General features: G+C 39.7%; 1 long non-coding RNA gene across 1 annotated transcript; it reads right to left on the bottom strand.

Moving 5' to 3' along the window:
• Positions 1-1,978: 1,978 nt before the first annotated feature.
• On the bottom strand, positions 1,979-10,653 carry LOC126816784 (uncharacterized). Its single transcript, XR_007678591.2, has 4 exons — positions 9,529-10,653; positions 7,690-7,821; positions 6,097-6,483; positions 1,979-3,780 (listed from the first exon to the last, which is right to left on the bottom strand). It is a non-coding gene; the product is annotated as an uncharacterized LOC126816784 (long non-coding RNA).
• Positions 10,654-11,347: the final 694 nt, after the last annotated feature.

Genomic DNA, 11,347 nt, shown 5'->3' with positions numbered 1-11,347 from the left:
ATATCACATAATGTGTATATCATTGTCTCGTGCTTTGAGTGCCCATCCTGTCCTACATCTGACGATAAAGGATAAAGCACACGGCCGAGAAACTTTTCTAATAAAAGGTGTTGATTTATAAAAAAAATTATGTAGCTGAGCAATATAGCCCGGTTTGAACTGACGTGCCATAAAACTACATTTCAGTCATTCTAATTAACACAATTCAGCAATTGCTAAAATAAGATTTGTTTTTTTTTACTGTATGATAAAAATGAAACTTACCTTGAGGGAGTAACTTGTACCCTACATGTTTAACCAATTGCGACCACAAATGTCTCCAAAATATGCCTTATATTTATTTCTCTTATATTTTATAGATAAGGTAGTGGCTAGACCAACCTACTGTACAAGCGACTACATATATAACGATGGAGTTTGTTTTCATCCCAATGGTTTGGATTTTACCTGGGTGAATGCTCGGTATTTCTGCCAGACGGACGGTGCTGATTTGATAGTCTTAGATACTCGGGAAAAGCAGGACAAAATCACCCCCTATCTTGATATAGGTAACAGGGTATTTCATTTCTCCGGATTGTCAACCACAATCTATCATTTCTTTCCTTGGGGACTTACAATTAGCCCTACACCTTCATACCTCTTTAAAATTATAAATAAATTGAAATCTGGCCATTCTTCTCAAAGTCACTAGTTGAGATGGATGTTTCGGCGAACTACCCGAACTTAATTATTAGCATAAGACATTAATTTTAACCCAACCTTAATTGACAGAAAATAATAATAGATGAGCATTAAAATCAATAAATCCCTGATATTGGCAATCAGAAAAAAACTTCCTTGAATACGTTTTCAAATTATTTTGAATGCGTTGGTGGTGTTGTAGGTAATCTACGCTCCCTTGATAACTAGTTAAAAAGATTATTTGATAATTACGTTGTCAAAGGACATATGGTGGTGCATTTTCCATCGCCGGCCTTCTGCAGCCACTCTATGCTCTTTATTGCGCAAAAGCGAGCCGACTGGAACCATATGATGTTAAGATGAATGTAATCGACAACACCAAGTTACGTCATGTTTGGACTAAGGCATATTTCTAAGTCATTATTTGTTAATCGAGAAAGTTTCCCCGTGTGGTTTTCCCTTATTAATGATGCAGGGGGTGTCTGTGTACCTATCGGTGCAGGCAAGTAACACATTAAACCCTATTTCAATTACAGACCTAACCACCCAGCTAGATGAATTTGGGACGAAATAATGATATGCCTTTATTTTATTTTTCGCGACGAAGCACTTTTCAACAATACCCCACTGACGTCTTTTCATATCATTTCTGTAATGTCTTTTCAGCTGTGACATATTACATTGGTGTCTGGTACATTTATGCGGCGGACCATTTCGAACTTACCGATGGACGGATGGCAGACGCTACAACCTATACAGACTGGGCACCCTTAGAGCCTGTTATGCAAGAGTCATGTGGGGGTTTGGCAGCAGATTCATCTGGAGTCTTTCAATGGTACTCTGTTGACTGTGATTACAACCCGGGCTTCATTTGTGAACTAACGGCATAAATCCGTAATTAACCATTAACCATGGAATGTCTTGAACGACCAATTAGTCACCAATTGATTCGTCTTTAGCAATGTCTTTGAATAGCGAGCACCTTGTGTCTGCATTAGGCAACGTTAGGTCGCAGACCACCGGCCGACGAAACAGATTAGCCGATACAATGATAAATATGTTAATGACGTAAACTAATTACTGCAATTAATTGCCCAAAATAGAATTAGGAAACGTTGGTTCCACTTTAAAGACATCTTTCATAATGCAGGGATGATAGAAGACTCCATCGTCCTGACCATTGGCTAGAACAACCAGCCATCTTTTGAATATGGTATGACTTTAAAATGAACCAGAATATTTTGTTTTGTGCTAAGGCAGACATCATTACGGAACTCAGAAAGAAACACATCGGAGCGAATGCTTAAGTGCTTTATGTGCTTATAAGATAAATGTTACACTGTAAAGCGAAATTATATTGTTGTGATGTTTTATAGATATATAAATTTAGATTTAGAACAATACGATTTTCCAGCGTTTTCTGTATTAAATGCGACAAAGATCGCTGTTTAACGAAGCGGGCAACATTGTCCTCTTCGGACACTGCACGGTATAAAGCCATCTTCATTATACAGACTGGTCACTCGGCAAACCTCGGCAGATTCCGGTACCCTACATCTAGCCTCGGCTGTATGACAGTAAGTGATATGTACCTACGCCTATACATTTGCGATGCGGCACCGGTTTACTTATAAGGGAAACTTGCCCGCGTTTAGAAAGAAGTTCTCAAAATTGCGTCGTTCGAAGAGTGTGTAGAATTTTCAGTGCAAATTTGTCCTTGTCTAAAGAAAATCAGATAAACTTGAAAGAAAAACAGCTTCAAACTTTGAAAATTTTGTAAGATAAAACATTTTTCAAATACGTCGTCATCAATGACGTCATTGGTCGTCATGGACAACGCCATTGTAATCCGGGAACTTGAAAGTAGTTCTAATGGCGGACTTTGTCATACAGCCGAGATTAGATGTAGGGTACTGGAATCTGTTGAGGTTTGCCGAGTGACAGACTGGTGTGCACAAGTAAGACGTTAAACCCCATTTCATTTTATTTAATAGTATTTGTTGTATTGTTTGAGAATACATTTGATAAATGAAGAGTACCATGATAGCTGCATATTATTAATAATGAAGGTTAATTAGTTTGAAAGTAAGTATCATGGTGTTATCGCTTGTAAAAATCTTATTTTGGTGAATTGTTTAGTGGTATTACAAACAAATAAATACTAATATAACTGAATTCTATTTATAGATACAATGCAGTGCAAGTAACAGTCCAAGTTTATGACTGTAATTGATATATCGAAATAATTTCATATGGTAATAATAACGAAATAGATAAACGTTATGATGAGGGGGTAATAATAACGAAATAAAACGGCGATAAACGTTCGGTAAATTTATGGCCTCCATCATATAGGCCCACTTTCCAGAATGTTCTTATCGGTTATCCATAATATCTTGAAATATTTTTGTTCGTTTTGTGGAGCTATCTCGACGGTCCCTGGATTTAAAGCTTCCGTATGTGTAGTGTAGCTATGTTTCACTGTGGGAGAGAGAGAAAAGGGGTTTAACGTCCACTTGACACAAACTAGGTCATTTCGGGACTAACATATGGTTTATTTTTTTTTATTTCAATAATTCGCTTGCGCGTAGGGGTCCTTAGCAGTGGGAGAAAACCAGACGACCAGGAAAAACACGAGGTTGGACAGGCGACCCTAGGCCTTGTCACGTACAACCGGGAATTCGAAACCACACCAGTTGACTCAATGACAGGCCTTATGATACAGCGCGCACGTGATAACCATTCCCCCCCCCACGCGGCTAGAGTGGGGGTTAGGGTCTTGTTAACTGGCTCTATAACAAAAGCCCCGTGTTGGCCTTCATGTCCCTATGGACGGTAAAAACGGCTTGCCGTTTACCTCCTTATTTATTTCGTTATTATTATCTCTACTCTACCGTTAATAAAGTAAACGTTACAATTTCTTTCAGACGATCATATCAAACAGATACACGTGTATTGCCCTATCACACCATTATCGAGTTAATTATCAGGTTAATCACAACTAAGCAGTGTAATTGATATATTCTAGCTCTTCATATTATGACTCTCCTTTACATTTTAAACTTCCGATAGTTATGTAAGCCTCTTCTCCACGATGCCCTGTTTAAAATATAAATAATATAGGGGATATTTGATTTTTAAGTGTTATTAAAGTCACCTAATGAAACTGACGAAGAAACAAATGACAAAATGAAATGAAGTTCACATTCATCGATTTATTCCAAATGATCGTTAGACTAAGTAAGGCACAGACTGACCATTATAAGGGTAAAATGATACCCGGGGTCAAACAGCAAAGTTACCACAGCATCACAACCAAGTCAGTAACGGGTAAATCCTCCTCTGTTTGCCAAACAGGCATTGATCCGACGTGGCATACTCCTAATGAGACGTCTAAGGTCATTTTGGTCCAGATTGTCCCATTCCTGTTGCAACGCAGCAGCAAGTTCTTGGACATTGGCAGGACGTTGTTGACGTTGACGTAACCTCTGTCCAAGCATGTCCCAGACATGCTCGATGGGGGAGAGGTCGGGACTCAGTGCTGGCCAAGGTAATGTGGTGATGTTCTGTTGTTGGAGGTAACCTGTAACGATCCTGGCCCTGTGACATCTTGCGTTGTCATCCTGGAAGATGAAACGGCGGTCATGACGTCGTGCGAACGGCACAACATGGACTGCCAAGATGTTGTCCCGGTAGTACTGGCCTGTAACACGCCCTGCAACAACATGTAAAGCCGTTCTTCCAGCAACAGTGATGCCTCCCCACACCATAACAGAACCACCCCCAAATCGATCATGTCTGATGACGTTAACGTCTTGGAAGCGCTCGTTTCGACGACGCCACACCCTCCTATGTCTGTCCAAAAAATCAACAGTGAACCTTGACTCATCTGAAAACATCACATTGCTCCAGCGTCGATTATCCCAGTGTTGACGATCCCTACACCAACGACGTCTTGCCTGAATGTGATGATCTCTCAAACAAGGGATCACGCGAGGACGTCGGGCGCGAAGGTGACCCCTATGCAGTCGATTCCGAATCGTCTGGCCACTCACTCTCACACCAGTGTCTGTTTGAAGACGAGCGCTGATCTGATTTGCTGTGATGACACGATTTCTCAAGGCCAAGGTACGGATAAATCGATCCTGGGCTTGAGTTGTCGACCTGAGCGTGGTCTGTCCTGTACAGATTGTGTATCACGGTATCTGGACCATAGCCGGCTTATGACAGACTGAGAAACATTCATCGTCCGCGCCACAACCGCCTGTGTTGTGCCGATCTGTAGCATGCCAAGGGCACGTAACCTTTCATTTTGGGAAAGCCGACGCATATCAAAATTTGTTTTCTGGTCACTAAAACAATTAAACTGATGTTTCCACCCTGGAATTCAATGCCACAATGACTGTAACATTCAAAGTCAGAGTCGTGCAAATCTTGGGTTGGACCCCCATGATGATCCCAAGCATCACCTGCATTCCATGCGGTAGCTATTGGTGCGTTTGGGCGTCACATGTAACTGGAAATGTTTCTTCTGTTAGGTTCTATAGTGACTTTTTTCGTAGCCATTTGCATATTTTAGTATTATGCCCCCAAAATCAAATATCCCCTACTTTTTTTGAATAGTATATTTAGTAAAGTATATAGTCACTGTTTAAAGAACATAAATAATATTCAGTAAAGTATATATGATATGCACTGTAATGACAATAACCGTAAAAGTTACACTATTAACACTTAGCAGCAGGTTCACGGTTAAATGTAACTATTTACACTTAGCAGCAGGGTCACGGTTCACAGTTTACACTTAGCAGCACATCAATTTAATGTAACAAAAGGATGTGTTTTATTGATTCTAGATCTTTATTCGTATTAAGTCAAGAGGCGATGGGAATAACGGAATAACAGATTTCCGTGCCGTCGAAGGAAAGTACTGTCAGGCCATAAATGGAATAACGGACGGGCAGAGTAAAGCACCGACCCCGACGAAATTTATTATTATTATTATTATTATTATTATGAACTTCAGTGTTAGACAGGAAGGTCAATGTGTAGGAGGCTAGGTGATGAGTAAGACGTTGGCTCGCTAACCTGGAGGTCCCGTGTTCCATCCCTGCGTTGGCCGAGAGAGTTGATTGAAATTTTCCGGCGTGGTTCCCCCTTATCAGTGGTGAAGGATAGGGGGCCTGGCAAGGGACAACGTATAGTCGTTCGGATGAGACGAAAAACGAATGTCCCGTGTACACATTGACGTGCACGTAAAAGATGCATTGGCAGTTGGAATTCGATTTAAGAGTATAGGCCATAACGCCGCTGCCCGGTCAATATTGGCCAAGGGTTCTTTTATGTGCACGCCAATGTGTACATGGGACTTCGGCATCTCTTCCTTGTCAGTAGAATATGCCTATTGTATCTCACCTGTGTCTCCAGCTAGAAACGCCGTGATTGGTAGATCTTCTTTATATCGGTTATATCCTGTGTCTGCATACCATTCTGGTGTATTTAATCTACAGTTACATACGCCTTGGTTTATACACGTATTGTTGATGTGACAGGCGCAATTATTATCGCCTCGTCCCTTCACTCCACCAGCAAAATAATCTGCCTGTTCTCCTGTACGGGTTCTAAAGGAGTTATACTGGGCGCCAACCTCGAAACATTCAAATTTGATAAACTGCTCACATTCTGACGAGACGTTGACTACACCAATGGCTAGATCTAGTGGTATTGTGTATTCAATGGGTAAAACGTAACTGAAAGAATCCTCCGGACCATTGATATGTGTTCTGTTTGCAAGGTCGTGACCTGTAGAAATTGTCCAATTTTATTAAATTAAATGAAAGTCACAAATTGTCACACTGGGTCTTGTCTCTGAGGATTTTCCAGATTTGGATTGTATTATCATATTGGTAGTATTCTTCAAACAGGTGAATGAGGAGAAACTATTAAAATAAGCCTCGTCGAGGTACGCGCGCACAAACCAGTTATACAAAATTTGGTTGAAACGCATCGGGGGTCGCAGAATGCTGAATATCATCCATACGATCATAAACTGAAATTTGGGTGTATTCAAGTGTCCCAGTTGGGCCAATTAATAGTGGCCTGGAAGACAATCTGCAAGCAAGACACTTCACACATACACGTGGAAATACTTAAATTAAAAAGTGACTATTAAATAGATATATAATAATGAGCAATGTATACTTGACTAAAGTAATATGAACTAAGAAGTTCTTAGTAAGAACTGTGCCGATAGAAATGAAATGAAATGAAATGGGGTTTAACGTCCTACTGTTTTGCTCCGAACTGGGCTAATGAAGACGGGCATACGCCATACAGTGTGCTATGAGGGAAATTTTGCCCGGACAGCGGCACTACGACCTACTCTTATATCAAATTCCAACTGTCAAGGGATCTTTTACGTGCACGCCAATGAGTACACGGGACCTCGGTTTTTCGTCCCATCCGAACGACTAGACAGCTGTCCTTGTCAGACCCTCCGTCCTGCATCACTGACAAGGGAGAACCACGCCGGAAAATCGGGATGAACTTTCTCGGCCAATGCAGGGATCGAACACCCGACCTCCAGGCTAGCGAGCCAGCGCCTTACCCACTTAGCCACCGTGATCCCCCTGTGCCGATAGATTTGTACTATAGTATAACTTTAATCCATATACCTTTCTATGGTTCATTATAAGTTTCTGCTTGGCAAAGTTGTTATGTTAATTGCATTCCATATGCAGTTAATTAACGGATCATAAGTATAGATGGGACACGAAGCAAATTGAGAAAAACCTACACCCCTTTTGTGACCAGATGTGGTGGTGTGTAGTTGAAATCAGTGTTGCAATTTCTTTAAAATATGAAGTATACTACAGGGATTTTATTGTATTTGTTGTTTTTTGTTGGTTACAATTTTCATTGGGAATTATTTTCTTCTACATGATTGGCTTTTGTGGAAGAAGAATTTCATGATCATAAATATTTGATATAATTCATAACTGTGCTTACCTATAACTGTGTAAACATCATTTTGTTTTCTCTCACACGAAACGGTTACAACGTCTTCACTCCCAATTGGTTTTATTTTAATAGGGCCTGATGTGTCTAGTAATAAAATATCGGCTTCGTGGCAGGTTTTTACTGAAAATAAAACGGAGCGGGCTCAATGTGTCGTCGGCACAATTTGCAATAATAAAATACCGGCTTCGTGGCAGGATTTTACTGAAAAAAAACCGAGCGGGCTCAATGTCTCGTCGGCACAATATGCTGTAATAAAATAACGGCTTCGTGGCCGGTTTTTACTGAAAAATAAACGGGGGGAGCTCAATGTCTCATCGGCACAATATACAGTCATTTTGAAACTAACATATTATATAATTTATGATTATTATATTAACAATATATTCATATTTATGTAAATGATTTCTTACGGAAGACGAATGTATATCAGCGCTGGATTGTTTTCAGATCCCATAATTATATATTGCATCTTTATTACGTGTGGGTGGTTGGATGGCCAAAAGGTTCCAATCTTCTGGGGTTTCTTTGGTCTTCCGGTTTCATTCCACTGCTAAGGAACCCCTACGCGCAAGCGAATTATTGAAATACAATTGAACCATATGTTAGTCCCGAAATGACCTAGTTTGTGTCGAGTCGACGTTATACCCCATCGCTTTCTCTTTCTTTCGTGCAATGCGTTAACATCGGATTGTCCCTACTGAGTCCACGATCTGGTACGTGCCGTTCGGAGACGTTTCGACACGATCAACCTAATTACTACGATTGACAACAATATATGATAAGACCTGATCGGATCACCACGATTACTCCACCATTCAAACCACGATTTTAATCGTAGCGCGAATCTTGATAGTGGGAACCTAGCATTAATTACTAGCATCCACAATAACGCATTAATTGTCAATTTAATCTCTAAATACTCCACCAATTGGAAATTTGGTTGTTATGGAGTTATGTTAAAATATGATCAACCGGTTGGTTTCCTAGAGCTAACATAGAAACATGCTTTCTCCAGAGAACCTAGAAACAATCTTTCGCTACAAAATAATCAACCCCGTTGTGCCATTTGCATTTTTGGCTAAAAAGAACATTTCCCATGGCATAATTCAAGGATTTCGGTTTTAAGGACGCAATAGATCCATTATACCCCCGTCCGACCTGGGTGGCGCCCTTACTGTGCTGCTACGGCGACGGAAATTGGTCGCCATAAGTGTGGTACAAGCTTGGTGGAAACGCCAGATATCATGCTGTGGTCTCCCTGGTCGCAAATGATCGCCGAGTCACGGCGTTTGTTTTAAAGGGACAATAACACTCTTGCTGGCTTGACAGCTCCAGAAAATAAAAAAAATAGCCTTATTCTAAGTACTAGATGTGTTAGTGCCCTACCTGTTGTGTAAATTAACCATTAAATCCTATTTTACTTGTCCAGAGGGTTCAAATATATTTTTAAATCCAAGTCACATTTGAAAAGCTTTACGTCAGGCTTTTCAAATCATTTAGTTGAATTTTTCCAATTTTTTAAATTAGGTGTGTTAAGATGAAATTTGTATCATCAATTAATTGGAATATTGTAAAATAGTACAACTTTATTCAGTTACAACAAGAGTGGTATTGAGTCTTTAAGCATGTTTAAGACAAACACTAAGGTTCTGCGATCCTACCTAGAAAGTTGTGAGAACACGGCTTTTTTTTTCAAATTAATTTTTTTTTTACTTTTTCTAGCGTTGTGTTCACGTTTCTGGTCGCCGTACGGTCGCATCAGCGAAGTAAGGACGCGACCCCGGTCTGACGGGGCATTAAGCATAACATTCAATAAATTGTACTTACCAAATACACAGCTGACGTCTGACCATGTACCATTTGACAGACACCGAGATTCCCCCTTACCAATCATGTAGGCTCCTTCTATACACGAATAGCCAATTCTTTTACCGACGGGGTATCTATTGGAACTTTCATTCACTGTTGGAAAGGCATTTGATACAGATGGCAGCTGACCACATCCTACGATACAGAATGGTCAAATCCAGAGAAATCTTACGATTCAATTAATTATTTTTGAAACCAACATATTGCCGTATAATATAGAGAGCTCTTAATGCAAATTACTGGTTCTTTTTTCTCAGTTTGTAGATGTCTACCAGTTCGCCCGCAAAAAAGCCCTATACCTCAGTAACAGGGAAATTCGGAATTTCTACTCAAATAACAAAATGACCTTTGACTACAAAGTTCTTCAGACAAACGTTGCGGCACTCAGTCTACTGTATTTCTTTGAAGGTCTTGTTTGAATCAAATGTATTCCTGCTGCTTTCTAGATTTTTATGTAGATGTCTACCAGTTCGGCCACAAAAAAGCCCTATACCTCAGTAACAGGGACATTCGGAATTTCTACTCAAATAACAAAATGACCTTTGACTACAAAGTTCTTCAGGCAAACGTTGCGGCACTCAGTCTACTATATTCCTTTGAAGGTCTTGTTTGAATCAAATGTATTCCTGCTGCTTTCCAGATTTTTATGTTTTATTTAAACTTTGAGATAGTTGATTGAAATTTGGGGACATGTGCATGTGCAAGAACTACGTCTAATTGTAAACCATTTGTACCTCACTTCTGTCAGCTCAAAATATCTATGTGATCGAGTATGAATATGTTCAATTTAGAGAACCCGTCACTGCTGCACGAATTTTGAAATGGTATTAAAGCATTCTGTAGAATGGTATTGAGGCATTCTTTAGGATGGTCTTGGGGCATTCTTTAGAATGGTATTAAAGCGTTCCTTGGTGATTGGTATGATAGTATTCCCGAGAGAATGGTATTGTAGCATTCCTTGGTCATTGGTATTATAGTATTTCTTAGAGAATAGTATTGTAGCATTCTTTAGTGAATGGTATTATATCATTTCTTAGAGAATGGTATTATAGTATTCTTTAGATAATGATATTAAAGCATTCTTTAGATAATAATATTAAAGCATTCTTTCTATAATGGCATTAAAACATTCTCTAAAATGTGAACAGTAAACTATGATGATAGTTATGGGTGGGCGAAATGCTTTGGGTGGATTGGGAAGAAATTGAAATAAAATAAAAAGGTGTTTACGCTCTACGTTTCTGATCAATCCGGGTTTAGGACGAAATGCCCCGTTTATCACGCTTGGATTGTGCAAGAACAGGTTGAAAGGACAGTGATCAAGTGACGGAATTTCTCAAATCACCTTCGTGTCGCTAATTGATATTCTGTGTTAATCGGGAGCGTTCCTTTGACAACCACTTTAGACACGTATTGTGTTGAGTCGAAGTTAAAACAGCGATGAATACTATTATTATTATAATTCGCATCGTTACTTACCTTGATGACTGTATATGTCTATACCCAGGTAATCTGGAAGCAGATAATTATCCCCAATCTCTGTGTCATAGAGCCTACACTCACTTCGGGTTTCATCAAACGAAAATGCAATGCAAGAAGAATCTTCTGCGCAAGCAAGTCCACACGTCAGTTTACTTGCACCGATAATGGTTTTTAACACTGGAGAAAATTGTTTATCTGTGATGGCATAAGGGTATTGTAAATATTCAGCGACACCCTCGCTTGACTGACAAATTGATGTTTTCAAAACTAATATTGACAATTTGTTGTAACATGT

This window comes from Patella vulgata, chromosome 3, assembly GCF_932274485.2.
Source record: "Patella vulgata chromosome 3, xgPatVulg1.2, whole genome shotgun sequence".
Lineage (NCBI taxonomy): Eukaryota > Metazoa > Mollusca > Gastropoda > Patellidae > Patella > Patella vulgata.
This window is presented reverse-complemented; position numbering and strand designations above follow the sequence as displayed.